The 17500-nt window shown below is 38.3% G+C and overlaps 1 long non-coding RNA gene and 1 pseudogene across 1 annotated transcript in view; both read left to right on the top strand.

Annotated features, from left to right (window-relative positions):
- LOC149111691 (uncharacterized) overlaps positions 1-780 on the top strand; it is a 2457-nt pseudogene extending 1677 nt beyond the window's left edge.
- The window catches only part of LOC110061399 (uncharacterized), a 54487-nt gene extending 50446 nt beyond the window's left edge, over positions 1-4041 (top strand). Inside the window, exon 4 of the long non-coding RNA XR_016207395.1 lies at positions 2253-4041. This is a non-coding gene — a long non-coding RNA (uncharacterized LOC110061399). The remainder of the gene's footprint in view (positions 1-2252) is intronic.
- Positions 4042-17500: the final 13459 nt, after the last annotated feature.

Below are 17500 nucleotides of genomic sequence, written 5' to 3'. Positions count from 1 at the left end.
CATCTCAATCCAACGTCAGATGCTCTGTTTCAGAGACCAAGAGATGGTCAAAGCAAGAAGTTCGATCCCGCAGCCGATAAAATCTGGTTTTGTAGCGCACCTCTTGGTACAACTACGCTCGACAACATGATGAAAGAGGTGTCAAAGCGAGCAGGTATAGAACCACATCTCACAAACCACTGCCTGAGAGCCACATCTGTCACAGTGCTTTCCGACCATAATTGCGAGACGAGGCACATCAAGTCCATAACGGGACACAAGTCTGATCAGGCAGTTGAGTCCTACAACGAGCGGCCTTCGATCGAACAACAACAGAAGATGTCACTCGCTCTCAGTGATTTCATTGGAAATGCGTCTTCTGGTAGTGCCACTTCAGTGTAGGGGAAAGAAAACGAAATCCAGCAGTAGAGCAGACCAATCCCAGACGAATTTCCCCATCGAGAGTCCGGGAAAGCTGTTCTTGTCGAAAATAATTTTCCCACCAGTTCAACCTCCGTTTCACGGCATGGCGATCAGAGAAGCTTTCCCCAGTATTTTTACAACTGTAGTGTAAATGTCCACAATTATTACTCTTCCCGATGAGTTTGAACTTTGAACACTTGAGGACACTGCAGTAAGGTTTTTACCAGTACAAAACAGACCGTGAAGTTTGGATTACTGTAAATTCAGTTCAGCTGTAATTTGCTTCGCTTTTGATTTTTCATTCAACTGTTCGCACGGCGGTGCACTTATCATGTGATCATGAGATCATGTCGTTTTGGCGCCCGGAAGTCACCTCACTTTCCGGTCGTTTCTTAAACGTAAATAAAAATTTAGCAAAAACGAAGGTTGAGAATTTAATAAAACAATTATTCCATTCGCGCTTGTTGGATATGAGATTGGTTATAGCCAACTCGGCCCTACGGGCCTCGTTGGCTATTTACCATCTCATATCCAACGCGCGCTCATGGAATAATTGTTAAATATTCAAGCTACATTTTTTTATTGAATCAAGGCAGGAGTATTTTTAAAAAGGAACTCATTTATAAGGGAAGATGCGGCATTCCGTTTTGCTATTTATTTTGGTTTCATACTCCTCTAGTTCATGTCATGCAACATGATTTTCTTTAGCAGTCAGACACAGTTTTCTAAAAGAATTGGCGATCGATAAGACTGCTAAATATATTTGAACTACTGGTGAAATACATTTGGCTAAACTATCATCAATGCAGGTTTTCCTTAGGACTTGGCAAGAACATTAATGGTTCGTCAATAATCCCGCACAATTCCCAGCACAATCGAAGTTTTAATTTTCCCGCACAATTTACCTCCAAAATCACACTTTTTTTTTTTCTTTTCTGCACCCTACTAGAAAACCAACAACTAAATTGGAGATAAGATATTTAATTCAAGTTACCGAAAGTCTTATCTTTACAAAATCTGACACTCTCTCGTTGTACTTGTTATCGCATGTTTCGTTTTCTAGGGCAATAGGCAATTTGGCTTATAGTCGATCATGCCCTACTGACTCATGATTTGCTCGTCAGAAAGCTAATTGTTGATGGACTGAAAAGTAATACGAAACTACGATATTTTGCGCTTCGTCGGCTACTGTCATTGCAAATATACAAACCAGTAATAGAGGTTAAAAAAAAGCCCTACTTCTTCAACTCTAGACCCAGTTTACAAAAATGTTGAAGATTAACAGAAAAAAGAATTCGTGCAATTGTTACCATCAAACATGCCATTCGTTTGCTTTCCTTCCTTAGGACACTAATACCTCGCCGCAACAGCTTTTGCTATTAGTTATAATATTAATTAATATTATAGCACAGTTCTGACATATGGGGATACATTTAGAGAAAAAGACCTTGGTATCAGATTCAGCGCAACATCAATCCCTTGGCTTTATTATAATACATACTTGGCGTTTACTCCACGAAATGTTCACGAGTGTTTGAGTGAATCTTGAGTAAAGGGAGTTTAGCTAAAGAATATCAAGGTGCCTGTGGTACAGTGTAATGGTTAAGCGCACTAAGGAAGCTCTAATATGCAGAAGATTTAAACACTTGAAAGAGCGAAAAATAAATAGAAGAAAGTCTTACATGTATTGCTATTCCTTCGGTTGGACTTAGATTTATGCAGGATTCTCGAAATTCCCTGAAGGGCGCTTTATTATGTTTTACAAACTAAAGAAGGGAATCAAGCTATTTCAAAAATTAAAGCTATTAAATATAACTATTTTAAAAAGTTTTACCAATTTTTGTGTACAGGTTCATATTGAAGCGTAAGTCCATCAACTACTACAGTGGCATTCATGGACTCGGAAGAGGAATAAAAAGGTATGTCTACGCATTACTAACGACGAAAGAAGAAACATTTTCTGGAGTGAAGTCAAGATATAGCGCGAGAGCAGTTCATTTTTGTTAAAATTTTGATTTTAGAGAGGTTGAATGGCAATAGCCTTCTAAGTTACATACTAAGTCTAACCAAGTTCATATTTGTAGTTATAGTTGTTAACATAATTCGAATCTGTCTTATGCAGCGACCTAAGTCGTTTCGAAAGATATTTTTTCAACCGGAGCAAGTGTTTGCAGAAGGAAACAAGGATTATTTTTTTGGTTTATTGATTATTTATTTTTTAATTTTCACCGTCGGAATTGTTGAAGAATCTTACAACATGATTGTTTTCGACACCAACAAATTTGTTTTCCCTCTAACATTCACCAACAGAGGTCGTTTTAATAATTTTTTTTTCTAATTACAAAAACACATAATTACTTATATTGTACTTAAAGTTACCGTATACCTTCAGATCGGCAATTTTCTTCAAATTTGGATTTTTGGTTCAAAGTAATGGTCGAAGATTAATCTCTAATTCCTGAAAAAAAATTGCAAAAAACGAAATATCGGCGGAGAAATCGAGGTTTTACGTTATGGCCGGAAGTAAAAGTTCCCTCTTGATTGACAACCCTTTCACGCTTATGCAATCAACCGAGACGACTTTCGCGGGAATATCACCTATATGGATAGCACGAATTGGCTGGCTACTCACCTCTACTCAGTTGATCAGTATTGTTAATCCAAGCATTTTTCGTATTAGGTGTAATTCTATTAAGTTATAAGTAAACATGGACCGCGGAAAACTCCGTGGACCAGTTCGAAAAAGCGAAAACAGCCAAGAACGAATGAAAATACATCTCGGAGTTTGAAGAAGCGAAAATTGGCCTCGTGGATGAAGCTATGGCTATCGTATCAAGCGGGCAAAAAGATCGAGTCAAGAGAAGAGAAAGGTTCTGTAAAAATTTGGGAACTTGACAGCGATAACAGCGAATTTTACGGTGACTCATTGGAATATTATCCATGCACATTTGCTCCGCCGTGCTCTCTTTTGTTTGTTTTCTTCGCCCAGCCACTCTAGCGTTCGCATCCTTTTTCGTCTTCCCCATTTTGCCAGACCAGCTTCAAGAAAAACCGAGCTACAGAAAAATTATCTCTCCGCCTTGAGCGTATTGCGAAATACAAGAGTGTTTTGGAGATTCGCCCGTAAATTTCACCGCGAGAAAAAACTTTCCAAACGCTGATTGGCTCAGTGATCTGAGAACCCAGTTGAAGGCGTTTGCAGGCGGGGTTTGTTTGCGAAGCAAGAGATATTTCTTAGCGCTGTCTTCTCAATTAAGTTTTTTCTCTTGAAGCAGACACTTTAAAGAGTTACAACTCAAAGGGAATTTCTTCGATTGCCCTCAAATTTGGACAGTAGCTAGATTAACATATAATAAACAAAAATATGTCTCGGCTGCGAATTGTTCATTTCGAAATATGTTTTCTCCGAGAGCGATTTTTGTACGATCACTTCACATTTTTTAAATCCTATTTCGATAATGTTCTGTAACTTTTTATTACAATTGAATATGGCAAAACGCAGACACGCTTTTTTAGCGCTTTTTGTCCTTAAACCGGGGGAAAAAAAATTCGCTTTCACTTGTAGCTTCCAAAAGGTGATTAGGGCGCTCGCATTTAGTGGTCCTGAAAAAATCGGCAATTCATTTCATTTCAAAACTCTTGGCATAGTTTGATAGCCAGCTCTATAAGCTTTAATTTGATATAGGGGTTTGGGTATCTACCGCTTAAACCGGACGCGCTACATCGCTTGGACGCTAGACACCCCTGAAGGTGTACGGTAACCTTAACCTACTTAACAACAAAACGGCACAATACTTATTTACTTACAATACAACACAATATAATCCAATACAATATTTTAATCGACTATTTACACTTTTTACCATGCGTTACGTGCATTGCAAGGATAAGGTTACGCTTACGTTATAAAACTCGGAATACAACTACTTGCACTGCTACAAATTCTTACTTATGCATATACTTATACTAATACCTAAAATAGCAACTTTTTATACCGCTTACTTCTTGAAATTTAATTTTTGTATTATCGTTAATTATTTTAATACTTTTAATACTGGAGGGCGTCCTTCAATGGGTTCCACTTCCTTTTAAAAGAGTTAAGGGCGCTGTTATCTAGAGCTATTTTCTTTTCAATTTTCATGGAGGTTAACAGAAGTTGTATATATACTTGGAGTTTAGGTATGGAGTTCTTTAATTTACAGGTATAAATGTAATGTCTAGCAATAAGGAGCGGGTGGTGTAGAATTTTCATTCAAGTACTTTTTTCCAAAATTTGCTCTGGATAATTTTGCTTTTTGGTTAAATAGCGTGCAAATTCCACGAAACATAAGTTAGAATTTTGCGTTGCAAAATAAGACCAATCAATTTTTCATGATTCCTTCTCGTTTCTGCTGTCGTAACGATGGCTTTGAATTGTTTTAAGTGTTTCTTTTAAACTTAAAACACCGGTTTGAACACGAGAGCGATACAAACGTTTTTAAGAACAGTCTTCATCAAGGAATTAAAGAAAGGTATAAATATTTTGAGGTAGAAAAATTACTTGGATAACAAATTCAGTAAGATGAAACTCGATTGTATAACCAAGACAGTTATTTAGCAGGAAATTTGTGACGTGAAAGGAGATTAATTGCAAATACACAAGCTTCATTATAATATCTAATTTTTGAGAAGAATCATGCAGTTCTGTTATTTATCTGACTAATTTAGATTCATTTGTTTTGAAGGTTACTTTAGGGTATAATGTTATAAAATTGCTTTCGTTGGATTATTTCGATTCATCGAACAAACATAGCGACATGAACTGATACAGCCATGTAATATCTAAAATTCATTGCCTTTTGTCGATTGGAAGGTAAATATTGGCATCGTTTATGGAACAATTTTGAAACAAGCTTAAAACTAAGAACGTCTTCCCCGTGGTCCGTGTGTTTCGGTCTGCAGTGAGCGAACGCACGACGCTCAAGAGAAAATCGTAAACCGGTACCAGTTCAATGACGGTTTTTGAACATCCGTAGGGAGGGTAGCTAATGCTGGCTCGCTAGGCTTCTGGGTATGATAGCGCAACTACACGAAGCTACAATTTCAATGACAATGAGGCCATTGCGATTAAAATGTTTTTCTTGCATATCTACATGGGCAGAAAAACATAGCAATAAGAAACATTATCCTAAAAGGAAACATGGGAGACAGTCGATGTTTTTTAAAAAATCTATATCACCTGAAGGTCTCTTCTATAAAGTTAGCGACGTTCTTCGATCAGAAATCAAAGCAAGTGAAAACAAGGCTCTCGTTACATCTACTGTATAACCTGCGCAGCTGCGAAGACACCGATATGATCAATGACTTCTTAACTGGACTCAAAAATCGTCAATTCCTGTCACTGTATCTGGTTGATGAAATGGCAAAATTAAGATTTAAAAAATTCCCCTTTGTTTGTTGTCTAGTGTTATCGAAATATAACACAGAAAAGAGAAAATTTAATTCTTGAAATATACGTAACAAAATCGAGCCACTGAAACTGTACCAAATCAAACTTGAGAGCGCCAAAACGCCAATACAACCGAGCTGAGAACGGCAATTTCGTGTCACGAACATCGGATATTCACGATGGTCAAGAAAAGTGCTAAGACGGCTTTTCTGAAATCACTTAAGCTGTTACGTTACGTTACGTTACGTTATGTTATGTTATGTTATAAGCTAGCAATATAGTACCGCTCTCAATTTAGCCATTTCTTGCACACCGAATGTGGTAAAATAAGCCCAAAAATAAGAAAAACCGAAAATACGACGTTTTGACTGATGAACGGTCATTTTCAAGTTCGGTAGCAGAACAAAATTACATGCATAAGTATACAGTTAAAACCGCTAAAATAGAAGGAATAGGCGATGAAAGTTAAAATAGCGTAATGGGCATGGTGTGTGATCGGCCGAAACGTCGTTCATTTATAGCGTAGTTTTTATCACGAAATCAATTTCAAAGAACTTAGTGATGCGAATATCATGTTTGTAGCCAAATTTTCATGTAAACGTGAAGATTGATAAGCAATCTGTCCTTTTTTCAATAATGTATTACATGTAGCTGTTTGAGTGTTCATTCGGTTGGTTCATTCGGGGCAACCCTAAAACATGGAATCCGGAAACCGGAATACAGAAACAGAATCCAGGAATCTAGAATCTGGCAACCGGATTATTGATATTGAGTATGACGACAGGAATTATTCTCTTCAGCAATGATGTCCATTAAATAAATATTTCGTGTTTCAGGGTCGTCCTTTACTTGTGGGCAGTTTTTAAGTCATGTGTTGAAAACACAACTTGAAAACTGGTGAGAGAGCTCTAAACCGTCATTGTCGCCGTTGATTTTCGAATGTTTTTTGTTGTTTTTTTTTATTATCATTTTGCAACCTGGTGGGGTCACGATAATGAGCATATAAATCTTTGACAAAGAAGGGTCCACTGGAAGGAAATGACAGTATCAAACGGTATCCGAGATAATTTGGATAAAATTAGTTCTTTTCTCCCGTTTATTTATCTATTTATCTCGCCTTTGACCCAATGTATAAATCGATACCGCGTCATAAGCTTGCCCTCCAGAACTTCAAGTTTCTCTATGATACTCGTTCAAAATGCAAAATATGCTCTGAATGCCCTAAACAAACAATAACTATAAAATTTCTCCCACGCTCATTGGATAATTTTTATCGTCAATGTAGTATGTTCACTCAGGACTGTTTAGTCGACCGCTAATGGTGTGACAACGTTGGTGGTCTGAGACAAAAGACTCCTAGTTTCCATTTATGAGAATCATTTTGGTAGCAACAGGAGTCATGCTAAACTGGAATGCGTGTGTCTAATTTGCACCTATTGAACACGGAATAACGTCTGTTTTAAACGCCTTTAGGTGCCTGGCATTAGTTTCCAGCACTCATTACTTCGACGGATCAATACTACCGCTCTTTGTCAAGCCATTTCAAATTTTCCAAAAATTTAAAATGATACTGAACGCTACTTACAGAATTTTTTAAGCCCAACTCCAACTAAAAGTTTCATCTTAAAATGCTTATTACAATTCGGTAATTAAAAAAGTGGGTCTCACTGAGCCGTTTTTCAATTATAAACTTAAAACTTAAATTAGGGGTGTTTTAAAAGGCCTCATCGCTGCCATGGTAACCTATTATGCCAGGAAGATGAACACAGTTTGTTTAACAATGATAGGGTATTTGTGCGATACCAGTATTTTAACATTCGCGCTTGATAAATTGTAGTAGGATTGATCAGTTAAAGTATAACTGCTGCAAAGTGTTGAAACTGTTAGCAGCCACCTTAAGCCAGAAGCCATTTTCCAGTGAATTAGGAAGTCTTTCCATTGGTAAGTTGGCTATTAATGTCCATTTCGGGATGTAGTTTTATGAGAGTGTTGTGGTTCATTTTTCCTGCACCAATTAAAAAAACAAAATGGCGTGCTTTTATTGTTTTAAGACTTTCCTTATCGGTTACTTTAAATATTTTCCCTATTAATAAAAAAAAAATTGCTACTACCTCAAGCTGGGCATAAAAGTCATTTTCAGTATTTACTTGAGGGTGTTACATGCAATGAACTAAACGATGCGGAAAATTCATAATTTTTTCCTGCCATTTTGGGACTTAAGAATTCTTTGATTTCGCCACAGCCCAATATTTTGAACACATTATTTGTTTTTGTTTACTTTTTTTTTTTTTTTTCTACTTAATCTGTTCTGAGAGACGAATTGGGCCTGAGCTAGTATCATGATGAAAATAATGAAATATCGGATCGGACAAAGGAACGCAGTCGATGAATCCAGTGGATAACTTTTTGAGAAGAAACTAAAGGTTGCTTTCAAAATTCTATAGATCGCTGTGATTGTCACAGAAAAAGGTCAGAGATCCTTTCAATTACTGGTGTTAAAAATGATTGCTCGATCTCTCATTTCTTGAGAACGATAACGGTGATCACTAGAGAGTGGTTTCCATATCATCGCAACGATGGCAGCACATTACTTTTCTTTTTGCACCGATTGCGGCATTTGCGTCGGTTGAAAGCAACCGTAATATAATAAATCTTTGGCACTAAAATGTGCAAAAAAAATAAGTCGCTTAGCTTTCAGCTCCAACTAAAAGACCATGCTCACATGCACAACAGTGCGCATTGCGAATTGAATATTAATGTTGATGTGAGAGCTTAGTGTTGAGAGGCTTGTAACTGCTGTGTGGTGTCGCACGCAATTTACTATCAATAAGAGAACAGATGTATAAACCTTGTTCAGTTGATTACCGCGGCTACTATAACTTTTAGTCACCAAAGCCAACTGAAAATTGGACCGTCAGTTCAACAATCTAACTACCGCTTGTGCACAGTGAGCGCAAAAGGCATTTTATTTAAGTACAGTGACTTCGACTTGCGATCGCCCTCGAAACATCTAAGATGGCATCGGAAGTCTCCGAGTTTCCTCCTACTACCTTCGGAAATATTCTCATACGGAGATAATTAGTTCTCTTCCTCTTCTTTAGATACTTCATTGTCTCGCCTTTGACCTAATGTGTGGATTGATGCTGTTTTCCAGTTCCACATAATCCACTCCGTTTGCCCCCGAAATTTCCCACAAACATTTATATTTAAATGCTCTTGGGAGGTCTGCATATTCGTAAGAGAATTTCACAACAATAGTTTATGCAAAATTTTTGTGGCAAACAGAGTGAATTATGGGGAATTTCAAAACTAGAGAATCGAGGAATTCAAAATTATCTACGTTCCTCGTACGCTGTGAATTTCCTACACAAACAATTACTGCCAAATTTTTCGTGCGCTCATTGGCTAGTTTTTAACGTCAGTGTAGTATATTTACTTATGACCAAAGACTTAAGCAACAGAAGTCTGGTAATTGTCATGCTTAAGGGAATGTTTGCATCCAATTTACACGTAATGAACACGGTATACTGTCTGGTCTAAACACCTCAAGACATGAACCATTTTTCAGTGAATTAGTAGGTAAGTTGTCAATTGATATCCATTTTGAGTTGTAGTTTTACAAAAGACTGTTGTGGTTAATTTTAAAGCCGTTACGATCGCTGGAGAGAGGTTTCCTTCAACCCGATTTTATCAATGATCAATGATCAATTAACGATCGCAGAGAATCTTTCATTTTGCAACGATGGTAGCGATAATATGCCTGTGTAATTGAGTCAGTTAAAACAAACCGTGAAATAATATATCTTGGAATCTAAAATATTGAAATATCTAAGTCGCTTGCTTTCATTTCCAACAAAAATTTCATTTTCTCACATAATGCAGTGCAAATTGAATATTATTATAATTGTGACAGCTTAGAGCTGAGGAGGTTTGCAAATCTACAACAGTAGATTAAAACCCCAGAGGACTGGACACCAACTCGGAGCCAGAGTCATTTCCTACAGTGTTTTCTCGTTTCTGAATAGATACGATTTTTGCTTTCTTAGAGGCTGTAGTTAAATTTAGTTTAGATTCCATATTCAGGATTATGTGAACAAACACACCAACAAACTACATCTTGGATTTTAAGGAAAACCGTCCATAAATATTACAGTAATATGAACACTTAGCTTTTTTTTTGGTTAAAATAGGAAAAGGGATCTTCAAATGCTGATAAGATTAAAGATGTATAGATGCTAAGCCTTTACATCAATTTAAGAGCCCTTATTCTATAGTTATCACACAAAAAAAAAAAATTAGAAAAAGTGCCAGGTGTTCATGGCTAGAGGTGGTGAATGGTAAATGCGAGACTTTGCGAGACGGCGAGACCAGCGCTTTTCTTTGCGAGCCCGAGACATACTGACTTTTTAGATTGCGAGACCGAGGGACTCAGACTCTTAAAATTCGAGCCCCAAATTTAGTTGAGAGCTATAAGAATGAGCGAGAATGAGCTTGTACAGAAGTCTTACAAAGGAGCCTTTTGTCGTAAAATCTTGTGCCTTTACACAGTTCCACAGGGGACAACAGATAAGTTCTTCGACTTCGTGGGTTTCATCATGAGCTATCGTGGGTTGTGTGTAGCTTCTTGATTCCCCTTTTAGCCTTTTAGCCAGCCTTTGCGAACAAGCTGGAACTGGAAATTCGACTATAACACACTACGTTAGGATATCCTAGAACAAAATAACTGTTTTTTGGTGACAAAATGACGTTGCGGTAAGTTTTGTAGCTTTTCGTGGAATTCAGACAATTTGGCTAGGATTAACTTCCTCTCGGAAATTTGAAAGTTGCTTTATTGAAATTCGATATCAAGTGACGAGAAGACGTCATTTTTAAAACAAACAAACGAAACCCTTAGCCTTACAAAAAGTCGAGACTCCGAGAGAGCTTCGTATAAAAATCGAGACTGCCAGACGCACATAACCACTAAAAAAACGAGACTGCCAGACCCGTGAAATTCGCCACCCCTATGGCTCAAATGGCCGCACTTCAGATCAGTGCTAAAACTCTTTAAAAGATACACGGTACAAAATGTTATTTGAACCGAAAGGCTTCATTTACAGAACCGAAAATTGGGCCGGGTCGCACTAGAGCGAATTCAAATATTTCCAATTTTTGACGAGGAAAAAAATTACCGCCAGTAACCCGATCCGGGGTACGAGTCATTAGAATTTAAAAACGCCGCTCATATTCCTCGTTTCCATTGAAATAACTGTGAAAAGCGTCAGACGGACCGGGTAAAACATGATTTTGTTAATCGACCATTTTAAAAAGTTTCACCTCAGGCTAATGTTTGAAATTCCTTAAATTGTCCTAATTTGACGTCAATTTTGTTTGGATTTATTTCTTCGATTGGCATCTGCTCTCTAATAGGAAAATTAAAAGAAAGCATGTATTATTACATGTAGAAATAAAAGCAAAAGTGTCGCTATATAATACTTACACATTCTGCATTTTTGGGTTGTCAGGCTATTTTGAGCGCCAATATATGTCACTGGCCTAGCTTAAGTCTTCATTTAGAAGTTTTTTCACTGTGCTTTCATTTGCTCGGCCGCTGTCGGGGGTGCTTTGGGCAAACTCCTAAGAGTTTGATCATAGTTGTGGATTGGAAGAGAATCCTGGGTACAATTCACCAGCCTTGATTTATTTTGTAACTGCCATGCTCATGTAGGATACATCAATCCATCTCATTCCACAATCAAAATCTCTAATAATGTCAAATGATGTGACACTAAAATGGCCTTATGTCTTCAAACCTTCTGAAAAAAGTGATAATGCTGAGTGATGTGCTTCCTGCGCTCTGTTTACTAACCTCGTCTAATAATTGTTAGTTAATACGTAGTCTTAATAGGTAGTCTTAGTGTTAAACTTACTTACCTCTTCCAAAATCTAAATCGTGCGAACATTATCGTAATTTCGTTGCAAATCAGGCCCATCTTGTCAATGAGAGCATAACCACGGTTAAAACTGCTGGAAATGTTCAAAATCTGCAACGAATAGTTTTTGTTTTTATTCCCAGTGGCGGATTTAGCGGAGGGACTCGGGGGCCCCGGCAACTCCCCTTATTTTGGGTGAAAAAAGAAGAAATCACAGAGGGAAGAAAAGCCGGCAGGGCAATCAAAACAAACTGCCCCCCTCCCCCCTCTCCTCCCACCCTAACCCCCTCCCCCTTTAGCTCAAGGTCTGGATCCGCCACTGATTCCGCAAGGTCCGCCATTTTCAAGGCTGCGGTGATTCGAAAAATGAATATTTGAAAAAAATGGCCATCGTGGTTCATGTTCTACAGATTATGCAGAATTTGACCATTTCACGTTGTATTTGCAGAGAACGACAAAGAAATGTACCAAGATTTATAACGCACGTGAAGGGTCACGGTACCGCTAATTAAACCCTTTGTTTAGTGACGTTCCCGTTTCTCCGTCGCATTTGCCTCTCTCTTCGCTCGATCAAACACGAAAAGTTTTCAATTCTGAATAGTAATAAGGAGTATTGAGCTTTTTGGTCATAACAAATTCCAATTCCAGAACGTGAAAATTGATAAAATATAGGCTGGTTTCCGAAGGATTCGATAAATTTTCCTCGGCTGTCAAATAAACTACTACGCTAGGGCTTCGTATTGTTTCTTTACGGAGATTCAGACAGATTTTTCATGCAAATTCAGCCCAGATTCAGTCAAAATTAACATAATGAACTGCTAAGTAGAGTGATTTCACAAACCCCGATTCTTATATGCTAATTAGAATCCTCCAATGCTAATGAGTGTGTACAAAAAGATAAAACTTCCGCACGTGCGCCTACAACAGACAAATAAACACGATGTTTTTAAACTCTTTTTCATTGTACAGATCAACAAGCAATTTGTGTTCACATTCCAGATGCGTCCATAAAGCCTAGCTTCAACAACTTCAATATGTCTGTTATTCGATGACAAGAAGAAATAACTCGGATGATTACGTGCACACGCTAAAACGTGCCTAGACAAGAACTAATTTCGTTTTGGCATTCAAAATTACTGTGCGTCTATAGACAGTTCAGTACGTGAATAGAACGTGTGCGCATTTGTGGACATTTGTGGAGAACTGTTGAAGTTACGTTTCGCCGTATCTTCTAGACTGTTTTGAAGAGTCTCACCCTTCTTTCAGATAAAAGGGCAACTAACTTCACGCACACAGACATGAGCGAGCGTGAGTGCCGCCAAATCTGGCCTCTCGCTTTGTAAGCTTTCATTTCCTCAAAAACGTGTTCTTTTTTTTACCCTCCTCTCAGACAGAAGCTTGTTAAACCTTCGCGCTCGCCATCTGTTCCTGTTATTTAATAAAGGCATCCGGTTAACTCTTACGGGTGTCAATAGAGACCCACCATCTGGATACACCTTATCAGTCAGAAGTTTTGCATTGGGTCGAAAGGAAACCGCATCGTGCGTGCTCCCAGCCCTAGGAATCCAGCCTGAACAAAGCGGATATGTCCTTCATCGTCCATCACTAGTTGAGTATTCATACAGTGATAGTGCTGATATTAAAAGCAACAAAAACGCCAAAATATTAAACACCACCGCTTGGATCTCTTGCACGTCCATTTTTATTTACAACAGTGATTCTACGAATTTGCATATTTTGCACGTGTGCAAATTTTTTTTTAAAAAAAGAAAACATCATTTTGCGCTGGCAGTCATCCTTTTAGGAAGTTCCAAGCAGGCCTTTCTCAAAATGTCAAATTTATGACGCCCATGGGACGCACAAATCGAAGAAGAGTCGGTGCGTTCTGAAAACAACCAGGATAAAGGTAAAAGCTTCAGTAAAAGTATTCCACGCTGATGACTCCATGTCAACGAAAAGCGGAAGCTGTTAAAAGAAAACTTGACAATGAATTGGTCGCTTCACCATTGGATAGTTCGAAGAAGAGAATGGTAGGCACGAGGAGAAGAAGCGAAAGATTGATCGCGCAAAAGAAGCACAATTTGCCCATCAAAAAATGTGTCAGAAAGCCATGGACACCATGAACAATGTGAACGACTAGCTCACAAAAGTGAATACCTATTTAGATAAGGCCAAGAAATAAGGAAGAAAAAAGCCATGTTTTTGCTCAATATTTATTCTAGTCTGGCATTTCTCAGCTATTTAATTGAACTGTTTAATATAAGGTTTGTTTAACGCATTTTGACCACAAAAATATAGTTTCTGTTTGAACCTGTTTTGCTCGGTGCACATAGCTAAGCTTTCTAAATCGGTTCAAGTTTCAAGCGAGACCTAGATTGAAATGAGATCGAGAGCGATTTTGCTCGATAAACAGAGATTAAAACATTGGAGGCATTGTTGTTTGTGTTTGCGAGAAACCATCTGGAAATTAGAACGGTGTACTTTAGAACGTTCTGGCTCTATTGTTCTTGCACACTAGCATTTAAGGATTCCATTTAGCAAATAAGAATCGGGGTTTGTGAAATCATTCTACTCAGTCGAGCATAAAACAGCAACTACTAGGGTTCAATTCATCTAAATACGCTTACAAGTTGCTGAATCCCAACTGAATCGTCTTCCAGTGCAACCTCGTTGCTTGACGCTTGTGTTAATAAAAGGATACCTTGTAGTCAAGAGAGGGAACTGACCGCTTGTTGAATAATCTTAATCGGTTCATATTCAAGGAATGAAAAGTTTCAACAACACTTTACGAGTTTTTCGTGCTGCGACTGAAAAGACATCATCCATTCAGCAGCACTTGAAGTAAAGTTTTGTTTTGTTTTCCCGAGAACCTCGAAGTTCCCCGTGATGAATTCAACGGAATTATCGAGATTCGAGGGAAAACAGAACTTTAAGAAGTCATTGTTCAGTTATATGGCTGGAGTGAAGTGTATAGCAATAAGGCAAAAAAAAATACATCCCTAGGTTAATGATACAAGCAAGATCGAGGACATCTGAAAGTTTCTTAAATCCGGTTTCAAGCTTAAACCATAGCAGTAAACTAACACCAAGGAAGGTTATGCAATATATGTTATGTAACATATGTGAATACGTGGAATCACGAAGGGCTTAAATAGATTCAAGCATGGACAGCGAATGTTTTATTCTCATTCACAACGCATGCCTTAAGGCTATAAATGATATAAATTTATTCACTGGACATTTCCAACACTGCAACACTTAAGCGTTCGAATTTTGCGTTGAGAACTTGGTTCAGCTGTGTATTTTTAGATTAACCAATTGCCACCTGACCATAAATCAACCGATAAGAGCGCGTGTTAGATTCAGCTAAACTCGCCAAAGGTGAAGTGAACATTGGTGAATATTCACCGAGACGAAGTCCAGGTAAATATTCACCTGTGTTCACTGACCCTGAGACGAATAATTGTTTTAGAATAATTTCCAGAGGTGAGTATCAAAGACTACAAAATATTCTTAAAAGCCTTGAATACGACTTCTTGAAAAGATTTTTGGTCCAAGGGCGACAGCAGTCATTTTGAAAATTCTCCATCTTTTCAAATATCCTGGACTTGGAGTGACGTCTTTCGAATATATATATATATATATATATATATATATATATATATATATATATATATATATATATATATATGGGTTATTGACCAAGTGTGAGGTCAAGATGGCTGGATATTGGCCAAGTTCTTTCTTTGCGAGTTTATGGATCGAGACGGAGTCGAGGTCCATAAACTCGCAAAGAGAGAACAAGGCCAATATCCAGCCATCTTGACCGAACAAGAGCGGGCATGATAGCTCCATCTTGCCCGCTCGGGTAGCCAATCACAGCGCAGGATTTGATTCATCTTGCCCGCTCACGGAGCTAGCCATATAATAAATATACATATAGCCAAAATAGATTGTGAACAAAGAGCGGGCAAGTCTGAGCAAGCCTGTTGTTCCTTTGTTAAGAACCCCCTGTCACTTTTTAGCAGAGAGGAATCTTAATTAGTATGCGTGAAATCCAAAACGGGGCTTATCTTTGCTGAAGCTATGCTCCTGAAGTCTCCCGGTGAACGTAACCGAAGGCAAAATAACGAAAAACGACGTTTGTGAACAGACATCTTTCCTCTTCTTCCTGCCGAGCATCATTTGCAGTAGAGAACTAGTAAATTTTGATATAAGGACTGCTGGGACTCTATTAATATCACAATCATGGAGCTTCAAAAGGTAAGTTACACTACCCCTTATATATTACGACATTTTGCATTTTTGAAATTCTTTGGGCAGAAACTTGAACTTTTTAGCCTCCCTACTTTCCTAGCACGGTTAACATTTATGACTCGGGGGAAAAACTTGACTTTAAACTTTGCAAATGAAATGTCTTGATCATCGCGATAGAACGATCGCACACGGAAATGATTACTGGCCACTCACATAGTGCCGTTAATGTTAAATTTTCTTTTGCTGACAATCAAATAAACCGTAACTTTTCGGCGGGTATTCTTTGTCAGGAAATTTAAGACCTTGCGTTTTGGAAAGACAAAAGCACGAAACCGAAATGTGACTGTTACCATGACGATCTGGACGAGGAAACAATTCATCTCGAGTAGTATTCTAAACATTTACCACTCAGGTTGAATTTGAATAACAAGAAGCTCTAAGAGCTTTGAACTTGACATGGGAATTTAAGCGCTCAAAGCCACTTGTTTTCGATAAATAGCCCGGCGTAGCACAGGGAAGCTTTCTGAAAAATAGTCACGCGAGTCACAAAACGTTCGAGACTTGCGTGAGTCAAAGTTCGCGGAAATTTTCCAAGGGACCTCAGCTGTTAGTTTCATCTGCTTGCCTGGGCAGGTTCTGCATACAGCAGGATCATGTAATTAAACTCATAGGACCAGAGTACCGGAATACGAAACCGAAATCCTGGAATTCGGAATCCGGCAACCGGATTATTGATATTGAGAATGACGACAGAAATGATTCACTTCTGTAATGTCCCATAAATAAATATTTCGCGTTTAAGGGTTGTCCTTTATTTGTGGGCAAAGTCATGTGTTGAAAACATACCTTGAAAACTGATGAGAGGGCTCCAAACCGTCATCGTCGCCGATTTTTTTTTGCTTGTTTTGCAACCCGGTGGGACCACGATAATGGGCATATAAAACTTTGACAAGGAAGGCTCCACTGGAAGGAAATGACAGTATCAAATGGTATACGAGATAATTTGGATAAAATTAATTCTTTTCTTCTCCCGTTGAAATATCTAATTATCTCGCCTTTGACCCAATGTATAAATCGATACCGCTTCATAAGCTTTCCCTCCAGAACTTCGAATTGCTCTATATACTCGCACAAAATGCAAAATATGCGCTGAATGCCCCAAACAAAATTTCTCCTACGCTCACTGGATAATTTTTATCGTCAATGTAGTTTGTTATACCTGCCAACTCAAATACATTTTCCGATTGGAGGAGAACGTGTCACTTGCCGTGCGTTAAAACTCACTAACTCCCTAGGGCGAACAAAACTCACTAACTCCCTAGGGAAACATCAACTTAAACTTTCGACTCGCACGTGATCAGGCCGTGCTCCTTGAAACGGCGGCAAATTTGTGTGCCAGTCGGCCTGATGTCAAAAAGCTATGCACCCATTCCATAAATGGGGGAACACTCGGATAACCTGGGCCGAATAACGCGAAAACGAGGCTAGTCAGTCCTTGGTT

The sequence above is a fragment of the Orbicella faveolata genome, unplaced genomic scaffold (genome assembly GCF_042242905.1).
Source record: "Orbicella faveolata isolate gen_17 unplaced genomic scaffold, um_ofav_v1 contig_2, whole genome shotgun sequence".
Taxonomy (NCBI): domain Eukaryota; kingdom Metazoa; phylum Cnidaria; class Anthozoa; order Scleractinia; family Merulinidae; genus Orbicella; species Orbicella faveolata.
Note: the sequence above shows the minus strand (reverse complement) of the source record. Positions and strands in the feature narration are given on the sequence as shown.